This window comes from Notamacropus eugenii, chromosome 2, assembly GCF_028372415.1.
Source record: "Notamacropus eugenii isolate mMacEug1 chromosome 2, mMacEug1.pri_v2, whole genome shotgun sequence".
NCBI classification, from domain to species: domain Eukaryota; kingdom Metazoa; phylum Chordata; class Mammalia; order Diprotodontia; family Macropodidae; genus Notamacropus; species Notamacropus eugenii.
Window position 1 is genome coordinate 512,239,839 of NC_092873.1, and position 25,811 is coordinate 512,265,649.

General features: G+C 40.5%; 1 long non-coding RNA gene across 2 annotated transcripts; it reads left to right on the plus strand.

Annotated features, from left to right (window-relative positions):
* The first annotated feature begins 15,811 nt into the window (after positions 1-15,811).
* Positions 15,812-23,588, plus strand: LOC140530139 (uncharacterized). 2 transcript variants are annotated; one of them, XR_011975812.1, is made up of 4 exons: positions 15,853-15,964; positions 18,124-18,414; positions 22,196-22,325; positions 22,834-23,588. It is a non-coding gene; the product is annotated as an uncharacterized lncRNA (long non-coding RNA). The 2 variants fall into 2 exon arrangements; XR_011975813.1 differs by lacking the exon at positions 22,196-22,325 and having other exon boundaries at positions 15,812-15,964.
* The last annotated feature ends 2,223 nt before the right edge of the window (positions 23,589-25,811 follow it).

Consider the following 25,811-nt stretch of genomic DNA (forward strand, 5'->3'; position numbering starts at 1 on the left):
GGTTCTTATGTTTGTTTGTTGTTGTAAATTAGATGTCTACTCTATTGCATTGACCTTTCTATTTCTTAGCCAGTACCAATTTTTAAAAAATAAATATATAATATAATAAAATTTTATGCCTTATAATATATTTTAACATCTGGTACTGATAAACCTCCTTCCTTTACAGTTTTCCTTATTTCCTTTGTTCTTCCAAATGAATTTTGTTATTTTTTCCTCAAATAATTATTTGTAATTTAATTGGCATGGCATTGGATATATAAATTATTTTTGGCAAAATTGTCATACTTATTTCATTGGCTCTGCCTAACTCATTAACAATTAATATTGTACTCCTAACATATAATTATTTTCATGCTTTTCATTTTCATGTTCCATTGGTTTGACTATTGATTGCTTCTGAAAGATTGTTGTACTTTTGAAAGTACATACATTCTGAAATATAATTTACTCTAGACTGCACTCAAATTTTATTGAGTTCATATCTGAGGGAAAAGCACAGCCTGTGTTAAGACAATTTAATATATAAATCTCCTAGGAAATTCACTGGTACTTAACTCTTCTTAAAAATCCTTTAATTAGTCTGTCTTTTTCTTAACCAGAATGAAAATAAATGTTTATTAGCTAATAAATGTGTATTTATTGTGTAATGTATACTACAGCAATATGTACAACAGAATTTCTTTCACCTGAAAAAGTCATAACACTGTCTAAAAAATGAAATGAATTTGTTTTCAACATGACCTGTTCCTGATGAAGCAACGTTGGCTCTTTGTGATCACTGACTGCCTTTGTAGATAGATAGTTCTCACTTTATGTAAATGAACTGTTCCTCAGATGTCTACAGAAAATTTTTATGTAATGAGAATTTGCCTGCAGACATCGAGAAGGGATGACAGGAGAGAGAAGGGTAGGAAACTTCATTCTGGTGATGGAAGGGTACCAGTAAATGGTTCAAGGACACATCAGGACCACAGACAGAGAATTGAGAACAGGAGGAGAAAAAGAGGGTCAGTACCAGCCATATGGAGTCCTGGCTAGAACTGAGAGGAGAAAAGTGGGAGCTAGACACAGACACAGTGAGGACAAGATAGGTGACAGGCTCGGCTTGTATTACCAAAGCTGGAGTGGGATGAAGGAAATATAAAGGCAGACATAGTGGGACAAAGGTGTCAAGCTAAGCTCCTTATCATGAGGCAGCGGTGATTGCTGGGTGCATCTGTTCTGCTTTCAATTGGAGGAGTTTTTAAGGTTTCATTTGTTTTGGTGGCATGTAGGGGAAGAAGACAAAAAACAATCAGTCAAGGGGCAGGAGAGGAGAGAGAGACGGACAAGAACCCATAGGGTACAGCAATGTTAACACAGGGTTTTTTTGGAATTCGGATTTTTCAGAACTCTTCATGTATAGTTGAATTTATGTAATGCAGTATTGTATATACTGTCTATTAACTAATTCTCTGTTTAATGCTCCATTCTTTAATTTTTTTTGCCCCAGGAATCAAAGTTAAAATCACTAGAACAGAGTTTTAGTATTCCATAATCTTCTCTATTTTGAAAATCAGGACATTTACTCTTCTCCAAACTTGTGTTATCTTTTCCATTTTCTATTGTCACTTAGGAAGTTTTAAAAACTCTTAGAAAAAGCAGCTTATAATTACTTAAAAATCATGGGTTGTACACAAATGCTGTAATTATGATGTCTCTAATTTTATTAGATTTTATTCAGAAGACATTTTTGCATGTGTGTATAGAGACCTGGTTAAGAGGCGTAGGACTGACTGTACAAGAAATGGTGTCCAGGGGTCAGGAGTCACTCCACCAAAAAGCATGCCATAGGGCATCTGTTTTTCTAAGGTGAAAATGAAGCTTTGCAGTGATGAAGAATGTTAATTGCTTTGAAGTTATCCTGCAGTATTGAGATCTTTTTTTTTTTTTTAAACACATTGGGAAGGCAAAAAAAAAAGCATCTTATTTTTAACAATGAGGAAATTTCTAAACATGCACACTGCTTCTTTTAAATTTGAGTTTGTAATTGTTTGCTCCTTCTCTCTATCACTACCTTGTCAAGATGAAAGGACTTACATAGGTGAATAAATCTATGAGTTATGCCAAGCAGGATTACCCAAGATGGACAGGTCATAGTGGAGAGTTCTGATAAAAAGGAATCAATCCACTGGAGAAGGAAATGAAAAATCAGTCCAGTATGTTTGCCAAGAAAACCTCACAGAAAAGTATTAAAGTGATAAAAGAAATAACATCAGAAGATGAGTCTCTTAGGTCAGAAGGTGTCCAGTGTGTTACTGAGGAAGAGAGGAGCACAGTTACTAGTGGCTCCTGTACTAATGAAGCATTTGTAGCACAGCTGAAAGGAAGCTCAGCTACCAGTGGGTCTTTTGATGAAAGAAAAGTCTGATGCTAAAAAATATCAATATTACTCAGTAACTTGGAATTTAAGATCTACCAAGGTAAGCTGGATGTGGTCATACATTAAACATTGACATCTTGGGTTTCAGTGATTTTAAATGGACAGGAATGGGTGAATTTAATTCAGATGAGAATTGGCCTACAGACATGGGGAAGGGATGGCAGGAGAGAGAAAGGTAGGAAGTCAATGAAAAGGTACTAAAAGTGGTACTGAGGAACAATCTCAAAAGTGACAGAATCATATCTGTTCAAATCCAAGGCGAGCCTTTCATCAGCACAGTAGTACAAGGCTATGCTCCAACCACTGATGCGGACGAGGCCAAAGTGGATCAGTTCTATAACACCCTCTAGAAATAGCATCAAAAAAGGATGTCACATTCCTCATAGGGGATTGGAATGCTAAAGAAGGAAATCAAAAGATAATTAGAATAGCATCAAGTTTGGCCCTGGAACATAAAATGAAGCAGGGCAGAGAATAACAATTGTGTTAAGATAACTCACTGGTCACATAGCGAACACTTCTTTTAATCCACCCAAAGAGAGAATCTGCACATGGACATCACCAGATGGTCAATATAGAAATCAGACTGAGTATATACTTTGCAACCTAAGGTGAAGAAGTTCTCAACGTAGACAGTTAAATCAAAGTCTGGAGCTGGCTATGGGTCTTATCATAGACTTATTATTGCAATATTCAGACTCAAATGGAAGAAAATAGGGAAAGCCATCAGATCCTATAGATATGTCCTAGATAACACCATTTATGAATATGAAATGAAGGTGATGAGGAGATTTAAAAGATTGGATCTGGTATATAGAGTGCTGAAAAATACAATGTACAGAGGTTTCCAATATTGTATAGGAGGCAGCAACAAAAAAAAAAAAATTCCAAAGGAAAACAAGACCAAGAAAGCAAAATGGCCTCTGATGAGGCTTTATGAAGAGCCAAGGAAAGAAGGAAAGTGAAAAGTAAAGGAGAAAGCCAAGATATGCCATACTGAATGCAGAATGTCAGAGAATAGCAAGGAGAGATAACAAGATTTTCTTCAATAATCAATGAAAATGCACAGAAGAAAAGAATAGAATTGGAAAGAAGGAATCTCCTCCAAAAATTTTGAACATTAAGGGAACATTTCTTCAAAAATGGACATGATAAAAGACAAAAATGGTAGGAACTTAACAGAGGCAGAAGAGGTGCCAGAAATATACAAAAGAACTATACAAGCAAGGTCTTAATACCACCAATAAGCATGATGGTGTGGCTATTGATTTAGAGCCAGACATCTTGGAGAATGAAGTCAAGTGGGCCTTGGGAAGGTTTGCTAACAATAGTGCTAGTGGAGGTGATGGAATTTCAGCTAAGCTATTTAAAAACCTAAAAGAAGATACTATTAAAGTGCTGCATTCAATATTCTAGCAAATTTGGAAAACTCAACTACAGCTGCTGTATTGGAAAAGATCAGTTTATGTCCCAATCCTAAAGAAGGGCAATGCCAAGAAATGTTCAAAAGATTGAACAACTTCCTATGTTATCAAGATTGTGCTTAAGATTCTGCAAACCAAGAGGCAGCAATATATGAACCAAAAATTACCAGAAGAGTTGGTTGGTTTTTGAAGAGGCAGAAGAACTAGAAACCAAATTGCCAACACTTACTGGACTATAGAGAAAGCAATGAAGTTTCAGGAAAAAAAAATTTACTTCCACTTCATTGACTATACTAAAGCCTTTGACTATGTGTGGCTCACACCAAAAGATGGCAAATCCTTAAAGGAATGGGGATACAAGATCATTTTACTTATCTCCTGAGGAATCTACATGTGGTGTAAGAAACAACAGTTCAAACTGAACATTAAACACCTGATGGGTTTAACATTGAAGAAGGAGTATGACAAGAATATATCTTGCAACCTTATTTACATAACTTGTATGCCGAGTACATCACGCAAAATGTCAGGCTGGATGAATCAAAAGCTGGAATTAGGTTTGCCAGAAGAAATATTAATAGCCTCAGATAGGCAGATTTTACCATTAAGATGGCCAAAATATGAAGAGGAATTAAGAAGCCTCTTGATGAGGGTTAAAGAGGAGAGTATAAAACCTGGCTGAAGTTTAACATTAAAAAAACCCTATGACCCTAGCAACTAGCCTCATCACTTCCTGGAAAACAGAGGGAGAAGAAACGGAAGCAGTGTTAAATTTCATATTCTTGTGCTCAAAGATCACTGCAAATGGTGACTGTGGTCATGAAAAATTTTTGTTTTACAATGCCTGCTCCTTGGAAGGAAAGCTATGGCAAATGTGGAAAGCATATTAAGAGACAGAGACATCACCTTGTTGATAAAGGTCTGTATAGTTGAAGATATGGGTTTTTCCCCCAGTAGCAATGCATTACTATTAGAGTCAGAGCATAAGGAAAGCCAAGCACTGGAGAACTGAAGTTATTAAACTGTGATGTTGAAGAAGACTTGAGAGTCCCTTGAATAGCAAGATGATCAAATCAGTCAATACCTAAAGAAATTAATTCCATTCACTAGAAGGTCAATACTAATGCTGAAACTTAAATACTTTGGCCAAAAATCCGAAAAGAAGAGACTTATTAGAAAAGATCCTGATGTTGGGACACAAAAGGAAAAGAGAATGAGAGAAGATGAGATTGATAAATAGTCTAATGAAAACAATGAGCACGAACCTGGACAGACTTTGGGAGACAGTGGAGGACACTATGGTCCATGGGCGCATAAAGAGTAAGAAGTGAGTCAATGACTGAAGGACAGCAAACATTGTTTGCTTACTTTTGAGATGGATTGAAGGCTTCACTTTTAAATAGAAGATACTTTTACAATTACTACAAAAAATTAAAGAAATATCTCAGGTTTCAATCCTTCTGTCTACTGGTTAGACAAATGTGCTCATTTTATTCTATTAAATATAAGGAGTATTATAAGACTTTGCATTTTAAGAGTATTCTCATTGTCCACATCACCTTTAATCTGTAGGGGAAGTTGAATGACAAATTGTAAGTTTTCAGAATTGAAGAAAGTTAATTCCCTCTAAACAACCTTAAAATAATGATTCAAATCAAATTTCTGGAGTGACAGAGTGTAATGGTAATTTAAATGGGAAGATCTTTCCCATTCATTATGACCTACTTACATCTCACTCTAGATGGCTTTAATCCTACTCTAGGCTTACAAACTGGGTGATGTTCCAGCATAGGTTCTCCTTCCCTGATGACTGAGGCAGCTGCATGATGCAGGGGATAGAAGGTTAAACTGGTGTCAGGGAGACCTGAGGTCAAATCCTGCCATAGGAACTTAATGGCTGCATGCACCTGGATAAGCAACTTAACTTTCCTCAGTCTCAGTATCCTCTTCTGGAAAACAGGGCTAGGGGTAATAATCACATCTGTCTTATGGGTTTGTTGTGACGATCAAAACAAATACATATGTAAAGCGCTTTTAAAATCTTAAAGCACTTCATAAACATTAGCTGCTGCTGTTGTTGTTGTTATATTAGTACTATTATGCCAATTCTTATTTTGGTTGATAAAAGTATGCAGTATATTAAGTTCCATAATACTCACCTGTGGAAATCTGTAGAGCTCCAGCAGGGTCCCCGTCTGGACAGATAGGGCTGATGTGACTCCAACAACAGCCACAGACTTGTCCTGCTCCCAGCAGCTGTAGCTAGGGATGAGCTGGCCCAGCCCAGCCAGCCGCCCTAGGGAGCTCTCCAAGGTCCTCTCATCACTGTGGTAGGTGTCCTAGAGGTGGAATCCCAGGGAAATGTTGGACAGCAGATTGGGATCCCTGTTATTCTACTCCACAGCAAACAATAAAGCCAGGACGTGCTGGTAATTTTTGTGCAGCCACCTGTGGGGATGAGGGAAGGATTGTAAAACATTAACGACTTTCAAATAGAATACTTTGCAGAAAAATGGATTCCCCAGTCATGTGAGTCAGAACTAAGAACTCCAACAGGTCTTCAGCTCATTTCACTTGTATTTAAAATACCCTCCCCACATACCTTGTTCCTATATTCTTCCCTTCTAGTGATTTGAGATGGGGAGGACTACTGGTTTTATTATGATATTTGCTTGCCTGATTCACTCACTCATTCCATAAATAGATAGTAAGCATCTAAGATGAACTAGATACTGTAGAGGATTTGGATTTTCCTTGACCCTACAAGGACTATGATGTAGTGAGAAAGAGAGAATAGATACACCAATATGTATAATAGAAGGAGGCATGGGATATGTTCAAGGTGAACATCACTGAGATCTAAGGAATCTGAGCAGAGGGAAGCCCCATCCCCTTGAAGGAGTGAAGGGAGGCTTCAAGGAGAGCATCATGGCCCATGAAAACTTAAGATGATTTTGATATATGGGTATTTTGGGAAAAGAACCTTCCAAGAGGAGGAAATTATACAAACAAGCTCACACAAATGTGGGAATGAATAGGAGATCCTGCATAGTTACACCCCCAGCATTTCAGTCAGGCCCTGTCTGATATCTCTAATAAAAGACAACGTTCACACTCAGCCTCCTCTCCCTCCTCACTACTTTCCTTTACCATACCATAGAAGAGTAGGAAACCAAAGTCATTTCAAAGATTGTGACTTGGTACCAGGTCTTTACCCAGGAAGCGCATAGCAAAGAACAAGTACCTCCCTTGTTCTTGGCAATGTTTTAAAAATGTATATAACCTCGTAAGATTTCTGCATAAGTTACCACCTCTCAGAATAACTGGGCTTGTTTTAATGGAGACAGAAAATGAGCATGACAGAATCCCAAATCCTGGCTACCTCAATTAATCTGATAGGTTCCATGTAACTTTTATTTATGTCTTGAATTGTCTGCTGCCAGGTTCCTGAGAATTAAAGACCCTATTTCAGTTCTTTCCTTCATTTGTTCATTTTAAAATTAAAATCAGAGAGGACAGAAGGATCGCCCCTACCAACACCAAGGAATATTATTCTCAAGACAAAATTCAAAGACTAAATAGACTTTATGAGGGTGTTTCAAGTAGAATGGGTTTTTGTATAAAGACTCAGCAAGGGATGATAGAACCTTCTTTTCCCTCTAAGTCAAACCACTAATTCTGCCTGACTGGTGAATAATAAAGAAAAAAAAGAAAATATGAAGAAGCATATTAAGTCATTAAAAAGACAACCAATGGTTAAAACAATTTAATGATTTTGTCCTTTAGATTAAACAAGTAGAGACACAAATATTTTTAATTCATAAGATAAAAGAAAGATGTAAAGGGAATTTTAAAAATGAGAGGAGTTTATAAAATGACAGAAAACACAGAAGTATTTGGCTACAAGAAGTTACAGATGAAGTCAGAGTCTTCATCTACCAAAGACATATCCAGTGAATCTCTGGATATGTTTCTTGGTGTTTCTCACAACCAGAAAAAAGGGTCAACTGCTAACCTGTTACTCCTCTGCTCTCACCAAGGGAAATTGTGCAAGAATAAGTGTATTTTAGTCTGAATCCCATTTCTGTAGTGCAGACTTACAGAGGCTTATAGGTGAGCATTGCATTGCTACACATGAAATTCTTGCAATGTGAATCAGTTTCTGTAAAGGGAATTGATAGAGAAGAAAACACAAAACTAAGGCCTGTCAGCACAGCTTTTCTTGGATACCTCCAGTTCAGCAAAACTGACCTAGAGAAACAATAAACTCCTCACATATCACCTGGAGAAAACCAGAATATATATATATATATATATATATATAGACCTTACTGAGCAGTATCAGGCATTGCATAAAGATGTTTCTAAATTTCACCCAATACTTGTTACACCTGCAGCCTGGGCATATCTCTTTCTTCCCAATAAACTCAAATGTCCTGAACCCTCCATTTCAGGATCTGTCCCAGGCTGGTCTAGTCAGCTTTGTTTGGGTTTCCTGGGTTGGACAGCTCTATCATGACCATGTAACTACCTACACAAAGAATAGAGGAAAATGATAAATTCTCACACTTTTGAGAGGGAGATGACATAACAGTATATTTTGACTCATAGGGGAAGTGAGAGGAATATCAAATCTTCCTTGAAGGGGTCACATGACTCCCTAAATGGTTGCACTCACTTGTTTTCAGATGGGCAAATGTACAGAGGAAAAATGGGAACTTTCATTCCTGGGGATGGGGTAGGTTACTCCTTCTCTAATATCATTGCACTCAACAGCAATAATTCTCTTCTAGAATGGAAAAGGGGTACAGACTTCGGGACAAGGAGTTAACTGAATTCTAGGGTTCTGGGGTCTAATGACTCATTACTTTCACTGCTTAAATATCAACATAAGGTCAAACAGGGGAGTCAGGGTGAGAAAAGACCAAACCTGCTCAGGACTGAGCTTCCTGGGTATGGACCCTTTGGAGGGGAGTGCAAATGAGGAAGTAGATGACAGAGGTTCACTTCGCTTAAATTTGAAGGTCTATCGGATATAGGGTTAACTAAAAAGGATGGGGAAAAATTCAGAAACAAGAAGGGGGGAGAGCACCCACTGTCTCATGCTGCATGGACCTGACTTTCAGTTCCATCTATAAGGACCTCTTTTTAATTATAACGAAAACAAGCCTAGACAGATAGAGAGACACTTACTTATATGGTTTACAAGTCTTGTTAGGTGGACTTTCAAACAGTTCTCCTTGTTATATTGTTCACTTCATCTGAGAACAAGGATAAAAAGATTCCAATCAACAGGTCCCCATCTCGGGAAACTATAGGGTCAATCCAGTGGAAGCAGGAGAGTTTCTCTTGTACTGTGCCCAGAGCTTGGAAACTGAAGCATCAGAGATATGAATATGGATGAAAGCAGTTGAGAAATACTTTTCTGAACATTTCCCCTGAAAATTAGCCAAATTTCCCCTTTTAAAACCTAGGATCCATTCAGACTAGAGCAAAGTCAGCTGCCTCCATCACAGGACAGATGAGGAACTGTCCAGCATCAGAAATGACCTGTTCTGTAGATTTCCGAGCTCTAGTCTGCCTGCTATACTTGAGGAAGCACAATGGGGCATTACTCAGACCCATGTCCAAGACAAGGACAATGGTGCAAGATGAATGGATCTTTTATAGTTTTGTGAGCTTTTAGAGTGAACGCTGTCTCTCAGCATCTTTATTGTTAGATACTGACAGGGACCACTAGTCCTACTCCAGTCTCCACAAAGTCTTAGTCCATGAAAATCTCTGGCAACCAGACTGCCAGGGGCATCTACACCTGAGCCTCTGCATCCAAGGGGAAAAAAACTTGCAAAAGTACAAAATTATGTTTTGGACTGTTTTTCCCTTGATCCCAGTAGGCTGTACTACAGAAGTGCCATCCTAGGAAAGTAATTTCTGTGACCTGGATTCACTGTGTGGATTGAACTTCATGAAAAACTCCCCAGTAAGTGATAAAATTAAAAGAAAACCCTCTGTGAAGGCAATTTCCCTGATAGCCTGTAAGCCTTATAGCCTTGAAGTTCCCCCACTTCCCTGTGCTAAGTATAATGGAAGCCTATTCAGGACTCAGTATATCCTGTTCTGAACTTCTGTTACAGTCACTGGTTGTTTGTTGTGTTTCACTCTCAAAGAGAACCAAAATGACATTACTTTGTTGGAGTCAAATTACAGTGTCCAACTGTGACTAATCAGCTGAATACAAGCTTGGAATGCTCTACCACATTTTGGGCACAAATAGTCCATACAAACATTTGGGCTGCAACACACACAAATCCCTTCCTCTCTTTCTCTCTTCGCCCTTTGGACAGGATCATAGCATTACAGCCTGAGATTGAAAAAAAGAGCCTCAAAGGTTACTTTGTCTAATAGGTTAATGATAGAATTCTACTCTCTAATGACTAGTCTTGCAGACACATGCAGACTCATATTCCTTACATATTTTGCTCTTTTGATGATCAGAATCAACTTGCAGTTGCTAGAGACCCTAGAGGTAATCTGATTTGCTACCTTAGTTTTAGAGATGAAGAAACTGATGCCCAGGAAAGTAGAATGACTTCCCTGCATTTACATAATACAGAGCAGATGAATTCTGGTCTTCTGTTTCCAAAGCAAAAGCTTTCTAGTACTCATTACTGCCCCCTAGAGAACTTCACAAGAATAGCTCATTCACTGAGAATGGAAGCAAATGTGCATCTGTCTATGAATCCCCATTGCACGTATTCTACCTTCAGGGATCATCAGAATTATAAGGTACCTCAGAAGTTATTAAGCATAAGACATTAGAGAGGTAACTGAGCATTCTAGGATGTGGGGTTAAATTCAGCAGAGGAAGCGAAGGAACACAAACCTTGAGATAGCCTGGATACTGGTTGGGAGATCAGGCTATCTTAATGTTGCCACTGATCATAGGCCTTCCCTGGCCTGGGGAAGGAAAGACAAGGATAGTTGTATAACTGAACGCCTATATGAATGGAATGAATAAATGAAAATGAATTTTATGATTCACTGTTGTACATGCTGATGACATAAATACCAAGGTCTGATCTCAAGATGCTTACATTCTAATAGATGTATAGGAGTAGTGGCCAAGGAAGTATACTTTACCATGGACAGTTAAAGGGATGGTAACCTGGAAATGAATAGCAAGTGAAGCATGGCTGGCCATGAGCCTAAAAACAGTAAGTGACTAAAGTCATCCTCAATCTGGGGAGCAGATATGCTCTCTGGTAAGAGTGAGAAAGTGAGAAAGTGATTAAGTCCTCTGATATGACTTTTGAGCAGAAGCTAGAAGATTGATTTTGAGAAATCGCCTAAGACTATTGCCCCCATATGTTCAACCTAGAATGCCATCTCACTACCCCGAAGGTAATGTGTTTCTTCCTACTTACCCTCCCATCCTACTCACACACCCCAGTAAGTTAGTACTGGAGGTCCTTGAAGTGCCATTTGGAAAATGTGCTAAAAAAAACATATGCATATATATCTATATCTATCTATCTATTTATCTATCTATCTATCTATATGAGTCATCCATTTGATTGTTCACATGAAAGCATCGTTTTGTTTTCTGGAAAGAAAGAAAAGAAGAAATAGATTGATTGGTAGAAGAAATCTGATCACTTTGTTCATTGAAATTCAGAAACACTCCAAAGAGCCCTTAAAGAGAAAGCGCTTCCCCTTCTGGCCAGCGGTAGATAACTGTAGTGCCTAGGGAGAGAGCCTATGTGCAACCACCATCTCCATAGGAAACACTGACTTTGTGGCTAATAGTTACACTTGGGCCCAGTGGAATAGGAAGAGATTCTGAGAAGAGTAGAGAGGGTGCTCTCCTTCCCTATCCTACTGCCACCCCTACCTCCTTCGAACCACATTGGTCAGAAGGATTGACAGAGGCTATTCTGAGCCCAAACTCACTTATGAATAGGGGCATACAGCCTACTAAGAAAGGATGAGTTGAATGGCCCACCTCTGGCCAAAAGATTCCGTACCCAAGGGACAGCTTCCTTTTCTCAACCTAGGTCCAAGAGTGCCCCAAACCCACCTAAGTAGCCAGCATCAGAAAGGTTAGCCTTGCTCCCTGGGTACTTCCAAAGACTTGAACAGAACCGCCAAAGGGGAGAAAGACACCAGACCCTGGGATCTCTCTGGGGAGAGAGAGCAATTCGGGGCTTGACAGGGGAACCACACTTGGCTCCAGGTGCCCCAGACCCCTGGGTTCCCTTCTCTGGGGAGAGGGCAACATGGGGGTGCAGGAGAGGGGACTGCATCCATGTAGCAGTAAGCACACTAGCACACCCAGGATGGCCAGCTTGCACAGATTCTTTGATCTGTTTTTCAAGACAGCTTCAAAGGGATCAACAATCTTACTTTACTTTAAACATATAAGCAGAGAAATTAGCACAGAGATTCAACAGATAGGGCTCCATCTGAAGAAAGTAATACAACCACCTACATACACCACCAGATGGGAAGAACACCAACATCTGAGTAGTCAGGGGGCTCTTAACAAATGACTACTGTCCAGGGAATAAAAAGGTCCTTCTCATGAACCAGCCCTTAAAGCAAATACCAATATCCCAGTATGTGTAGTTCTCAACTAATAGGCTCAGAGCCAGAAGGCATCACAACCCACAATGACTCAGCACAGCTGTGAATCACCAAGGTTATCCTTCAGATGTTTACAATTTGGCTGAGCCTAGCAAACTGAACTCCAGAAGAAAAGAACCACAACAAAATCCCATTTTGCTTATGATTACATTCCCCTCTGTCCCTCCAAAATTAGTAGCAAGCACCCTATCACACCCAGGATGACCAGCTAGCACAGGTTCTTTAGTCTACTTTTCTAAAAGAAAGACAACTTCAAAGGGGTCAACTTTAATTAAACATAAGTAAAAAGAAGTGAGTATAGAAAACACAAGCAGAGAAATTAGTACAGAGATTCAACAGATAGGGCTCCATCTGAAGAAAGTAATACAACCACCTTTATACATTACTGGATAAGGAGAGATAACATTCCTCTAGTCTGGGGGCTCTTAACAAACGGTTCCTCAAGAGTCCCAGCCAGGGAGTTGAAAGCTCCTTCTCCTGAGCCAGTCCCCAAAGTGAAATGACAACCTCCCAGGATACAGAGTTTTCAAGTAATAAGCTCAGAGCCAGAAGGCATCACAACCCACAAAGACTCAGCACAGCTGTGAGTCACCAAGGTTGTCCTGCAGATGTTTGCAATTTGTCTGAGCCAGGGAAACTGAAATCCAGAAAAAAAAACACAAACAATGTAAAACTCACATACAAGTGCTCCAGACCCCTCTGGCAAGAGGACAACCTGGAGGTCAAGGAAGGCACCTGCTTCCCCCACCAGGTGACCCAGACCCCGGTTTCAAGGATTGCAATTCCCAGTTACCCCAGAATGTTACATCCCCGGGGAGAAAGAAATCAGGGTTTGAGGGGGGGGCCTGCTCTTTCCTTTAGGCTTTGCAGACCACAGGGATCCCCTCTCTAGCAAGAGGGCAACCTGATGATCCAGGGGGACACCTGCACCCCCCTCCCCAGGCAACCCAGACCTCTGGCTTAGAAGACTGGAGTGCTCAGGAACCCCAGATCACGGTGTCCCAGTGGGGAGAAGGAATTGAGGTTTGAGGGGAGGGACTATACATGGTTGTAGGCAACCCATATACTGGTGTCTCAGGCCAGTGGAAACCAGGGGTTGAGGCGGGGGACTGTACTTGGCTACTAGGCCCCCAACTCCCATGTTCTCCCATCCGAGGAGAGAGTAACTGAGGGTTCAATGGGGTGATTGCACCTCCAGGTGCCCCAGACCCTTTTTTCAGTTACTGAACTGCCCACGAACCCCAAATCACAGTGTCCTTCTGGGGAGAGAGAAATTGGGGTTTAGGGGGTACTGTTCTCTGCTCTAGGCACCCATATACTGGGGGTCTCTCTGTGCAGAGGAAACAAGTGATGGGGGTAACTGCACTTGACTACAGGCAGCCCAGACCCCAGAGTTACCCCCTCTCTGGGGGAGGGCCACCAGAGTCCAGGGGTATGTGGGGGACTTGGAGGAGTACTGCACTCTTGTAAGAGCAAGAAAAGTGGGATTTTTTTTTTTTGGAGTTCAGTTTGCTAGGCTCAGGCTAAATTGAAAACTTCCGAAGGGTGATTCACAGCTATGCTGAGTCTATGGATTGTGATGCCTTCTGACTCTGAGCCTATCAGTTGAAAACTATATATACCAGGAGGCTGGCATTTTGCTTCAGAGGATTGCTTCTGAATGGACCAAAAGGTCCTAGATGCCTAGGAGGGGACTCTGAGTAGCTGTTTGTCAGAGGTTAGTGCTCTCCTGATCCTCATAGTGTATGTAGGTAGTTGTATTACTTTACTCAGACAGTATGAGCCCTGTCTGTTGAATCTCTGTGCTAATTTCTCTGCTTATATTTACTTCTTTCTAATTAAAGTAAGATTGTTGACCCCTTAAACGTTGCTTTCCTTTAGCATAGCAGAATGAAGAACCTGTGCTAGCAGGCCATCCTGGGTGCTAGGGTGCTTGCTAATATATTTGGCATTGTTGGCAGGATCTGCATAGGCTAAAGGAAAGTATGGGGTTTTGTGGGGCTGGGATAGTTGTTGACCCAGTTTTTGTGTCGACTTTTGTAGCTGTAGTGGCTGTGGTTTTATGGAGCCCCAGGAGTGGCAGTAACCTGAGAGAAACCAAGTAGACAACAGTAGCAGGAAGAGCTACCCACGTGCCCATAGCAGGACCCCTGGTAGATAACTTCTCCTTCCCACGCCTTACCACACTAGCGCTCCTGAGGAGACAGGCTGAAGCAGCAGCAGTGAAAGGAAAACAAGCTTGTGGGAGGTGGGGATGGCCAGAGCCAGGGTTGGAGGGGAGGAGTCCCACCCCAGACTAGGCTGGAGGGTGGAAGACTCTGGAAGTGTGCTGTGTACTGTGCCCAGAACCAGACCGAAGCAGCCCCTCCTCATGTAAGGTTACAGGAGGATGAGCTGCCAGGAGTTGGGGTGGTATGGTTGGCGGCAGAAACCCTGAAGCCCCTGGATCTAGGCAGAAGCACGAAGAGCTTGGAATGTAGCAGTCATCTACCCAGTGAGATGGGTCTTGGAGCAGGAGTGGAGAACTATGTGTGAAACCAGACAGGAGCTGGAACTGTGGACCCCTGGACCTGCAGCAGGAGGAACCTCAGAGCTAGGAAAATTGACAGCAAGGTAAGAGCAGTGAACATGCTTTCCTGCTGTGTCTCCCTGGATGAGTTGGGACCCAGGGGGGTGGAGTTATCTATGGTGGGATGGGGGAAGTGCTGTAACCCAGAGGACCCACCCCATTGGCTTTGTGGCCCAGCCACCATTCAGAACTTGAAGGGGGGGTGGGGGGTGGAACAGTGTTAAGACTCTTTGCCCCTGAGAGTGCCAGGTGGGAGCCTACAACTGCAGTGTGGGGAGAAGTACAGCCCCCCCCCCCCCAGAGGACTTTATTTGGACATTTTATTTTGAATCAGTTCTGACCTAGGGTGGAGTATGTTGAGTTCTCTGATGTTATATACTTTTGTGTTTGTTTAAAGCCATATGGCCACCCTGGTAACAAGTTATTATGTTATGTATTTTGCAAATGTGAAGCTCAGTATGTGTTTCTTCAGTATGTGATTATTCCTTTGGTATCGTTATCAGAATTATGTTGATCTGATAGATGTTTCTTAAAAGATGTTAATTCTTCTATTTGTTCCAGGATCCATGGCCATAACCATCTCTTGTTCACCTGTGTAGATTGTAAGGGCTAAGTGTTAGATTGTCAAGGCCAGGATCCTGGAGGGGTGGAGTGTAAGAGCAAGCAGTGGGATTTTTGTTGTTTTCTTTTTGGAGTTTAGTTTCCTAGGCTCAGGCTAAATTGAAAACATCTGAAGGGTGATTCACAGCTGTACTGAGTTCTGTGGGTTGTGATACCTTCTGGCTCTGAGCCTATTAGTTGAAAACTACATATAGTGGGAGGTTGGCATTTTGCTTTGGGGGCTTGCTTATGAAAGGAACTTTTGATTTTCTGGAGGGGACTCTGAGTAGCTGTTTGTCAGAGGTTAGTGCTCTCCTGATCCTGGTGGTGTATGTAGGTGGTTGTATTACTTAATTCAGATAGTATGAGCCCTGTCTTGAATCTCTGTGCTAATTTCTCTGCTTATATTCACTTCTTTCTTATCAAGTAAGATAGTTGACCCCTTAAAAGTTGCTTTCCTTTAGCAAAGCAGAACAAAGAACCTGTGCTAGCAGGCCACCCTGAGTATGCTAGGGTGCTTGGTAATACAACTTTGCTCTAGGCACCCCAGATCCCAGGGTTCTCCTCTTCAAGGACAGGGCAGTCTGGGGTTGAGGACTGCATAGGCACCTGAGACCATAGGGTTCTTTGAGGAGAGAGTCCCAGGGTTAAGGGGGGAGAACTCACTTGAATGCAGGCACCCCAGACTAGGGGTCTCTCTGGGAAGAGAGTGAGTGGTTAAGAGGAATGCACAGGCACTCAAGACCCCAGGGTCTCTCTGGGGAGAGAATCCCAGGGTTGAGGGGGGCCACCCTGGTGTCTCTCTCCCCTACTTAACAAATACAGAATGTTCAGCTAGGAGGAACAAAATGACCAATGAGTTTGGATTGGAGAGTTAGTTTGGATTGGAGAGTTAATTTGGATGAGTAATCCACCTCAGTTACCTAGCACCAAGACTGATGAGACAGTGAGTGTAGAGAGGTGAAGGTGAGAGACAGAAGCTTACCCACCTTGAGAACCTTTGGAAACTTTGACACTTCCTGCTCCAGTGAGTTGGAGCACACATCTACAGAGCCGGGTGGCACCTGGGGGTAGGAAGGAGTTGTGAATCCCAAATGGAGTTTTCTTGTTGAATGGGTAAGAGTAGTAGTTCATCCTGCCGCCTTGTGGTTATATATGCAAACATTATCTTATCAAAGAGGTGAGGAATTTAACATGCAGTATTTTTAGATGTAACCAGTATGGGAATTTGTTTTGCTAGACTACGTATTTAAGTATTTAAAGTATTGGTTTTCAGAGTTTAAAAAAAATTTGCTCATTGGTGGTGAGGTTCATGGTAGGGATAGATAAAATAAAAATGAACAAAATAGCATGGTACAGAGAGGGTGAGGTCTACAGAGTAGAGGGATTTAATGATAATAAAACAAAATACAAAAATAAAATTTTTCAAAGACATGAATGTTCCTAAGAAACCGTATACAACTTTATACATAAGAATGTCATGTAAAACAACCGTAACAATCTGTCACTCACACTGAGGCAGAAATCCTCGTGAAGCAAATAGTTCCTTTTGGGAATCAATTCAATTGATAGACAATTTATGATTTAATTAATTAATTAATCAATTCCCTATTAAAGAAATTGGGAACATAATGCATTATGGAGTCAGAAAAATGTTCTGGCTACCCAATACAGAAATCTTCTGGCTTATATACATTTTACCATGAGAAAGGAACTCTTTTAGTTGAACAAATCATAAATTTAGTAAGACAAGACAGTTAACAAAGTAGTGTTGGTTGGGCCTTGCCATTCCAAGCTGTGTAAACTTCTTTTCTGTAACATATGTCTCTGTGACATAAGATGAGGATGAGTGAGATGAGGAGATTGTGAAGACTTTTCATAATAAAAATATGGGGAATATTAGATTTTCTAAATAAAATTTCTCTTCCATAAGGCCTCTCTCCCTGGATACCTGAGTTTCAGGTATCTAGAGCTTGTGGACAGTCCGTTGGTCCCCGCTTCCCCCCACCCCTTACCAGCTACCAGCTTTCTTTGTGAAAGTGCTGTGGGCTGTAGCCAAAACTTGGAAGTTACTCAGATCTCCCCTTTATTTGTTGCCACATCAATGCTACCAGCTCCTGCTTCTCCCCCTCCCCTCTTTTCTAAAGTCACACCAGCAGTTAAATTAGATATTAGATGAGGTAATTGTGTTGGGATGGGTGAAGATTTCCTGGGGTTTGTCTAGTTTTTCATGCTTAGATTTTGAGCCCGCCTCCCAGCCAGTGGGGAGGTGGGATTCTCTGTGTTAGGGTATAAAAATTGTGCTTCAATTTCTGTAAGTTGCCTCTTTCCATCAGATTCCCCAACCTGGTGGAAGGACATCCCTTTCTCGCAAGAATTGTAATAAATCATTTTTCTTCTCTTATTGAGAAGCCTCTTCATTTATTTAAAATTTTGAGTAAAGGTCTTTTTATCCCACACAGTTTTGGTGCATTGGCCGGGAATGCCCTCTAGTGGCAACTCCTTCCCATTTGGATCAGGGGCAGGTGCCTGTCGGAAAGCTTTCTCTGATAGTTCCTGAGCTAAGGGAGAAGAATTCCTGCTCTGAGGGGGCAAAAACTCCAGAGGAAAAGAGGTACTCAGAGGAACAGAAAATTGAATATAAAAAGGTAAAAGAAAATTGACTATAAAAAGGTAGAGGCTCCAAACAAGTGAAGTAAAAGCAAACTCCTGGATGAGACGGTTGTTGAAAGTTGTGCGTGCATAGTCCGGAGGTAAGCACTCAGGGATCTGGAGGTTTATTTGTTGAGTCTCTGACTCGACTTCCATCTAAATTTATGGGGTTTAGGAAAAGGATTTAGGAAAACCTCAGTGCAAGGAGTCGGCTGAGAGGGGCTTCCCAGGGACTGTTGGGAGTTAGGGTGACCTCTCCTGCCAGGTTTTTGTCTTAAGAGAAAGAAAAAACCTTCTAAGCTCTTGAGTGGGACTTGCTAAGCCCATAATGGGAAAAGAGCAGTCTAAGTCTGTCACTTCAGGGAGAAAAAAAAAATTGAATGATATTGATACACCGGTAAATAGCCCCTTGGGGAATAGACTTCAGAATTGGAATGAAGTAACCAAAATATAAGGGGAAAAGATAAAAGAAAAATGATAAGATAGTGTTGTTTTATCTGGGGTGAAGCAGATTTAGGAGGAATACTACGGCCCAAATATGGTCTTTAGAAGATTGGGTATGCCAAAAGTTGAATCTGTATGTAAATGCTAAAAACTCCTTTAATTCAGAGAAAGGCACTTCTACTGCCCTTTGGATGCCAGAAGCCCAGCAGATGGTATTGAAAGGGTAAAAGGGGGGGTGGGGGTGAAGAGAGGAAAGGATCCGCTCCGCTCATTCCCTCCTCCTTATGCAGAGGGCTTGGTGACTCCACTTCCCCCCCCCCCAACCTAAAAAGGGGAGAAGGACTTACATAGTTCTAGTGAGCTACATGGTTCTCTGTTTAGAGAATTGGGACAACTTTCAAAAGATCGGGAAAATTTACCCTTGAAAATGAAACCAAAAAACATCCACTGAGTTATTTTCTTTAGGAGAGGTCAGGTCAGCTCAAGGAGGCTTGATTTATGTCAATGCACCTGTCAGTGCAGCTGAGGTGAGAAATTTTAAGAAAGAAATAAAAGCCCTAATGGCAGACCCACAGGGCTTATCAGAGCAACTAGATCAGTTTTGGGGGACCTAATAAATGTATACTTGGAGTGAATCAATAAATGTCTTAAATATCCTGTTCTCTCAGGAAGAAACAGACATGATAAGAAGGGCTGCTATGATAGAATGGGAATGCCTGCACCCACCTGCGGCTGGGGTGGTGCCACCTGACCAGCTGATTCTTAAGAACTACCCAACTCAGGACCCCTGGTGGGACCATAATAATAAAGCCCATAGAATCCATATGCAGGACTTGAGAGAGTTAATTATAACTGGCATTAGGAATGCTATCCCCAAACCCAAGAACATTAAACTACAATTTGTTACCAATGCCTGGCCAGTTTTTGAAGTTGAAAAGGAAGATTTATGGTACTTTGCAGAGTACTTGCATAGTGGCTCTATAGTTAAATTATGAAGTTAAAATAAGTGGTTAGGTTTTTAACTCTAAGTTTCTTTCTAAGGAAGAGGTAGTAAGTATTTGGTTCCTTTAAAATACAAAAGGAAGGGAGGAACATGGGTGGGATGTGTTTAGACTTTGTGCTCCCTCCTTCCTTTTCCCACTTAAGAAAATGCTTAGCTTGATTAGGAAACCAACAGACAAAAGTTATGGAAAGTTATTGGATTTAAAAATTGTTTGCTGTGATTTGTAAGTATTATTAAATTATTTAGGCCCTTTTGCCTGGGTAAGGAGGTTTTTTTTTAATTATACGAGAGTGGCAGGCAATTCTCTACCTTAACCTGAAGAAGGATCAGTAATGGAAATTAGCAGAGTAAAAGACAGGTAGTCTGGAGTGAAAAGTTGAGTTTTGATTTAATGAGATCTAAAAGCTAAAATTTGTAATTTATGTTTAAATTGGATAAATATATTTGCTACCAAAAGTCTATATGTGTAAAAATTGCAAATACACTTTAGAATTTTGATGAGATTTCTTTCAGAAGTATTCAGAAGTATTAACTCTGTCCATGTGCTTAGGCTACGTGGACAACGGGAAAGTTACCCCCCAGCTTCCCATATGATTTAAAGGTTGGAGTGAGACTCCTGAGAGCTGATCTGCTGGACTTTGGAGGGGAGGGGAGAAGGAAGAGGGCTCTTTAGCTCTTTAAGGGAGTAAAAGAAGAGGGTTAAAATGGTGTTTGTTTGTTTTTTTAATATAAATCTAGGTTTGATATGGTTTCAAGTTAAAATCTGTCCTGAAGAAATAATAGGCAGCATCTGAGAATACCCTTCCTATCAGGATCAAGCAGAAAGATATTGTTATTTGGCGTTTAGAAATTGCATTGTTAAATTAATAATGAATTGGTTTGTGATTCTTAAGCCTGTTCCATCTAAGGATGGATCAAGTAGATTAAAAAGTTCATTTCTGTTGTTGAAAGAAGTTTTAACTAAAATTGGTTTTGCTATGAATAAAGCATTTACAAAAGTATGTAAAAGGAAGCTCATGGCTAAATGTGAAAAGACCTTGGGTTTTAGGTCTTGTAATTTTTTTCAATTAGGTTGATGAGGGTTTTGTGACAAACTGTAAACTGTTCTTTAAAAGAGGAGAATATTTGTGTTAAGAAATGCTTTATAAAATCTTTTGTATGGTTTTTGAAAGGTTTACCTATCAAATTTATATTTGTAAGCTAATCTGTTATAAGAAGGGAGACCAGGAATTTTATGGTTCCAGGTAGCTCTCTGAAAAATGTTAGGAAAGCTTCCTGGTCCCATCCCCCCCTTTTATTTGGAAGTCCAGTCATTACAGAAGAACTTCTTAAGATCTAATTTGAACTGGAGATACGCAGAGGAGAGATGTTAACTATTTCTTATTGTGAAGGAAAGGAGTGATCCCAGCCCCATCAAGGTTGCCTCTAAGATCTAAGAGTCTAAAATGAGCACCCAAGAGTGGCCCTTCACTTTGTTAAAGTTGTAATCTCTATGTGAAGTGCAAATTGTTTGTATACGGAATTCCTAAATTAGGAATTTGTTTTGGTGATAAATAATCTCTAGTGATTGGCTTTTAGGACAAATTTAAAATTTAAGAGGTTAGTCCTGGTAAAATTTTTGATTAAGTAAAATCTATTATCTAATGTACAAGCCTCAGGGGACAATTGTGTCCTCAGCCTGGGATGGGATCCTTCTGGCTCAGTTCCCCATTGTGATAGAGGGACTGAGGAAGGAGTCCCAGGTGGTTCCAGGCATTTTAGGAGTTTCCAGTGTGGTCTTGACGGGAGTGGCCAGTAACCTGGAGAATTGGATTAACAGGGCATAGTGATATGCTTCTATGGGCCTCTAGAGAGTTAGTACAAGTGGCACAAGGTAAGGTTTTCCAGGGCCCTTTCAGACAAATGGGACTATAACTCTTTGGGGGTAATGGACAAAGGTCCCAATTTAGGATAAGAATTTTACATGCTACAAAGTGATGTAAGGCAATTAGCATTAAAACAATTGACTGAATTAATTACTGAGACTAAAATCAGAGACATTTTTAGGTTAGGGAAAAGAATTTTAGTTTAAGTTTCTTAGAGGCAGGTAGTTTCTGGTAAAATTTGACATTTATGGAAAAGTTAAATGTTTCTGTTTTGTTTCAAATCCATTTCATGAACATAAGCTGAAATTAGTGTTTGAATTTGTCATATGTGTAGCTCATTCTCTTAGACCAAGCAGGGTTATAAAGGTATAGAAAAGCTTGGGAAGCAGATGTAAATCTGTAAGGAACAAGAACATGTGTAGAAAGATATGCAAGATTTAAGACTTGCTTCAAAAGATGTTCCTTAGCCAATGTGAAATTATAATCATATTTGAAACCTGGTTATTGGAACTTGTTCTTTTAAGATGCTACGGGACTATTAACTGACTGTTCTTCTGAGTCTAACTCCAGGTATGGATAGCAAGAAAGGCAGTCTGAGCCTCTGATCCATGATGTCAGTAAGCCTGTGAGATGCTGGTATGAACTGCAAGAGGTGATCTCATGATAAAGTTGTAAGAGCGACTGTTCAGCCTGGTCTGAGGTAGGATTCTCCTGACTCAGTTTCCCCACTGACACCTGGCAGACTTTAAGCCTGGCTGAATGCCAGCTGACAATCTGCTCCTACCTGGAATTGACATGAAGTTAGGGAGATATTGCTTCTCTGCAATGTCCCTACTCTTAGTGGCAATTTCCTACAATCAAGAGTTTTGTAAGTTTAATATCAGATTTATTAAATAACAGATTGTTGGTAGGGGAACATCTGAGGTTAAGTCTAAAGTTAAGCTGTCAGGCTTAGGACTTTAGAACAACAACAATAAATTGGGGTCTTTTAATTTCTAGTAATAGCATGGAGACCATCAGGTTAATAAGCTTGTGAGGTTAGCATACATAGGTAATCATTATTTTGTCTCAGTTGATTAAAAGAAAAAGGGTTTGTGGCCTATGTTGTAAATGCTTTAAAAGATCTGAATGTAAGATGTAAATACTGGGTTCTAATGTGGATTTCTTAAACATGACAACTGGCCAAAGTCCCAATTTTGGTTTTGTAGGGAGAAGAGTGTATAAAGCTTAAGAATGGTCATCTAAAATGGTATTAAGGTCAGTTTTGTAGGAGAGTGGACATCTGGATTTCTACAGGAAGATAAAGGGAAGAAGATGCAGAGATGTTGTGCTGAACACGGCCTGAAGGAGCATCTAGATCAGAAAACTGCATCAGATGATGTCCCTTCCCAGATGAGATGGAATCTCTGAATGGATAATTCATTGATCTACCTTTGTATCTTGAATCTCTGTATCTGTACTTCTAACATGGGATAGTCCCCTTGTAATTTGTCAACGTATTGATTAACTTTGCTTTATTCCTATAGTTCCCCCACCCTCACCCCCTGCCTTGCCCTTCCCAGCTACCAGCTTTTTTTGTGAAAGTGCTATGGGCTATAGCCAAAACTTGGAAGTTACTCAGATCTCCCCTTTATTTGTTGCCACATCAATGCTACCAGCTCCTGCTTCTCCCCCTCCCCTCATTTCTAAAGCCACATCAGCAGTTAATTTAGATATTAGATGAGGCAATTGTGTTGGATAGGTGAAGATTTCCTGGGGTTTGTCTAGTTTTTCCAGCTTAGATTGTGAGCCCGCCTCCCAGCCAATGGAGAGGTGGGATAGTGGGGAGGTGGGATTCTTTGCGCTAGGGTATAAAAATTGTGCTTCAATTTCTGTAAGTTGCCTCCTTCCATCAGATTCCCCAACCTGGTGGAAGGATATCCCTTTCTTGCGAGAATTGTAATAAATAATTTTTCCGTTCTTATTGAGAAGTCTCTTCATTTATTTAAAATTAAGGGTCTTTTTATCCCACACAAGAAGAAGTAGCAGGTTTCCTGTCCTAAACAGGTACTTGAAATAGCTGACACAAGAAAGGGTACCTTTAACAAAGGTTCCATTGAAATTACAACCCAGGACAAGTGTGTGTGTGTGTGTGTGTGTGTGTGTGTGTGTGTGTGTGTGTGTGTGTGTGTGTGTGTGTGTGTGTGTGTGTGTGTGTGTGTGTGTGTGTGTGTGTTCCTTATCACTAAAATGTCAGGAGAGAGGATCTCCTAAGGAAGTTACTAAGTCAATCCTATCTGCTTTTCTGACAAAAGGCATTTTCGGAGTTTACTTAACAAGGGAGACTATTAGGTTCAGACTCTTCTTAATTCAAGCTTGGCCCTTATTAAAGTCCAAAATTTATATTAAGTATCAGTGCAAAGTCCAAGAAAAGAGACTGGAGGGAATTATGTACCCTAGAGTTCTGGCTTTAAGCCCTACTGAACTGAAACTGCTAGGAGTTATGGTGATGGCCTGAAAGACACTCAGGAGGCAAGTCATGGTGAGGGAAAGATCCTGGGTTACTCCCTGAAGGCAGAAGATGATTTTACAGCCAATGTCATCAAGGAAATTCTTCAGACCCAAAATTGCCATTATCTGAGGGACCTCTTTAGAGAGAAGTACCCAGCAGTTGGCCAAGATGAGCTGGATGAGAATAGTATCTATGGGTCTCAGACCGTCCACTGAGATACATGCAAATGAAGAGAAAAGTAAGAAAGGAATTCCCTAGGACCCCAATTCCTGCCTGGGAAAAGAAGATGATGCTTTTCATTAATATTTATGTTCTTGTTTTCTTGAGGAGAAGAAAAGACTCGAGTCAGAGGGACCTATAGAAAAGCACAAGCTGTGAGCATTGTTGAGTCTTCCCCTCACTGCTTGATTTCACTAGAAGATTCTCTTGAGAATGTCTCCTTCAGGTCTTTACAAAGATGTTCCCACATAGCTTTGCCCTATAGGACAGGGAGGTTGGTGTCTGGGGTAGGGTGTTATTCTTTTAAACTCTACTCATTTGGGTAATGGTTCGTGAGACATTCAAATAATTATCCCTATAATTACAGTCTTGCCATAGATGAGGGCTCCCAATGACCATTCAGGGACAGGAGGGAGACCTGTGGTGTCAGGATTATCAAACAACTTCCTGGAGGGGCTTTGAAGATACTTTTTCAAACCAGTACTGTGAATCAATCAAATAATCAGTATTAATAATTCAGTTAATAAATATTCATAAAACGTCTACTTATGTACCAGGAACTGAGCTAAGCACTGAAGGTAGAAGAACATAGGGGAACCATCCCTGCCCTCAAGAATTCTAATTAACTAAGAAAAGTGTCCCTATAGAAACACATCACATGAACTGGTATTACTGTGGGGGCAGCTGGATTACATCAGGGAGATCCTCTTCAGCCAGGAGTACCTATAGAATCAGAGCGCAAAGGGTGTCTGGTCTCTTGTGTATTTGATTTCCTGTGGAAATGCACTAGCTATCCAGAAGTTCTTACAAATAGTTGGCCTTCAAAAGATCTTAAATGTTTGATGTATGAATGGATATGCCAATAAATATATGTATTTCTGCACATGTAAAAGGAAAGAGGAAACAAAAAGAGCTAAAATGATCATTTGGCTCTTCCTTCTCCCTTTTCCTTAAACTACTATTTTTAGTTGAAAGCCTCATTGCCCTTTGCAAAGAATACTGAAATAGCTTTTTTAACTAAATTTTTTATTTCATTTTCCCCCTTCATCCTCCTCCTCTCATTGAAAGAAATAAAACAAGCCCCTTGTACCAAATATGAGGAATTGAACAAGACAAGTTCCCAAAAATGTACATTCCTTTCTGTATCCTGAGCCCTTCACCTCTTGATTGAGACAGGGGGAGCATTTTCAATAGCTTTCCAAAGGAACTCCCTGCCTCAAGTCTTTTCCCTCTCCAATCCATAACACTTCTTTGCTCAAGAATCTTCACTATCTTCTCATGTCTGTAAAACAAAATTCACTCTCTCTTTGGTCTATGATTATGTCTACAATCATTCTTCCAATTCCCTTTTCTGTCTTATTTCATTTTATCGCCCCTCATAGAATCTTCATTTACATCAAAATGGCTTGTTAACTTTCCTTTGTAGAATTTCCTGTTTCCACTCCAGTGGTCCCCTTCTACCAATTGTAATTTCCT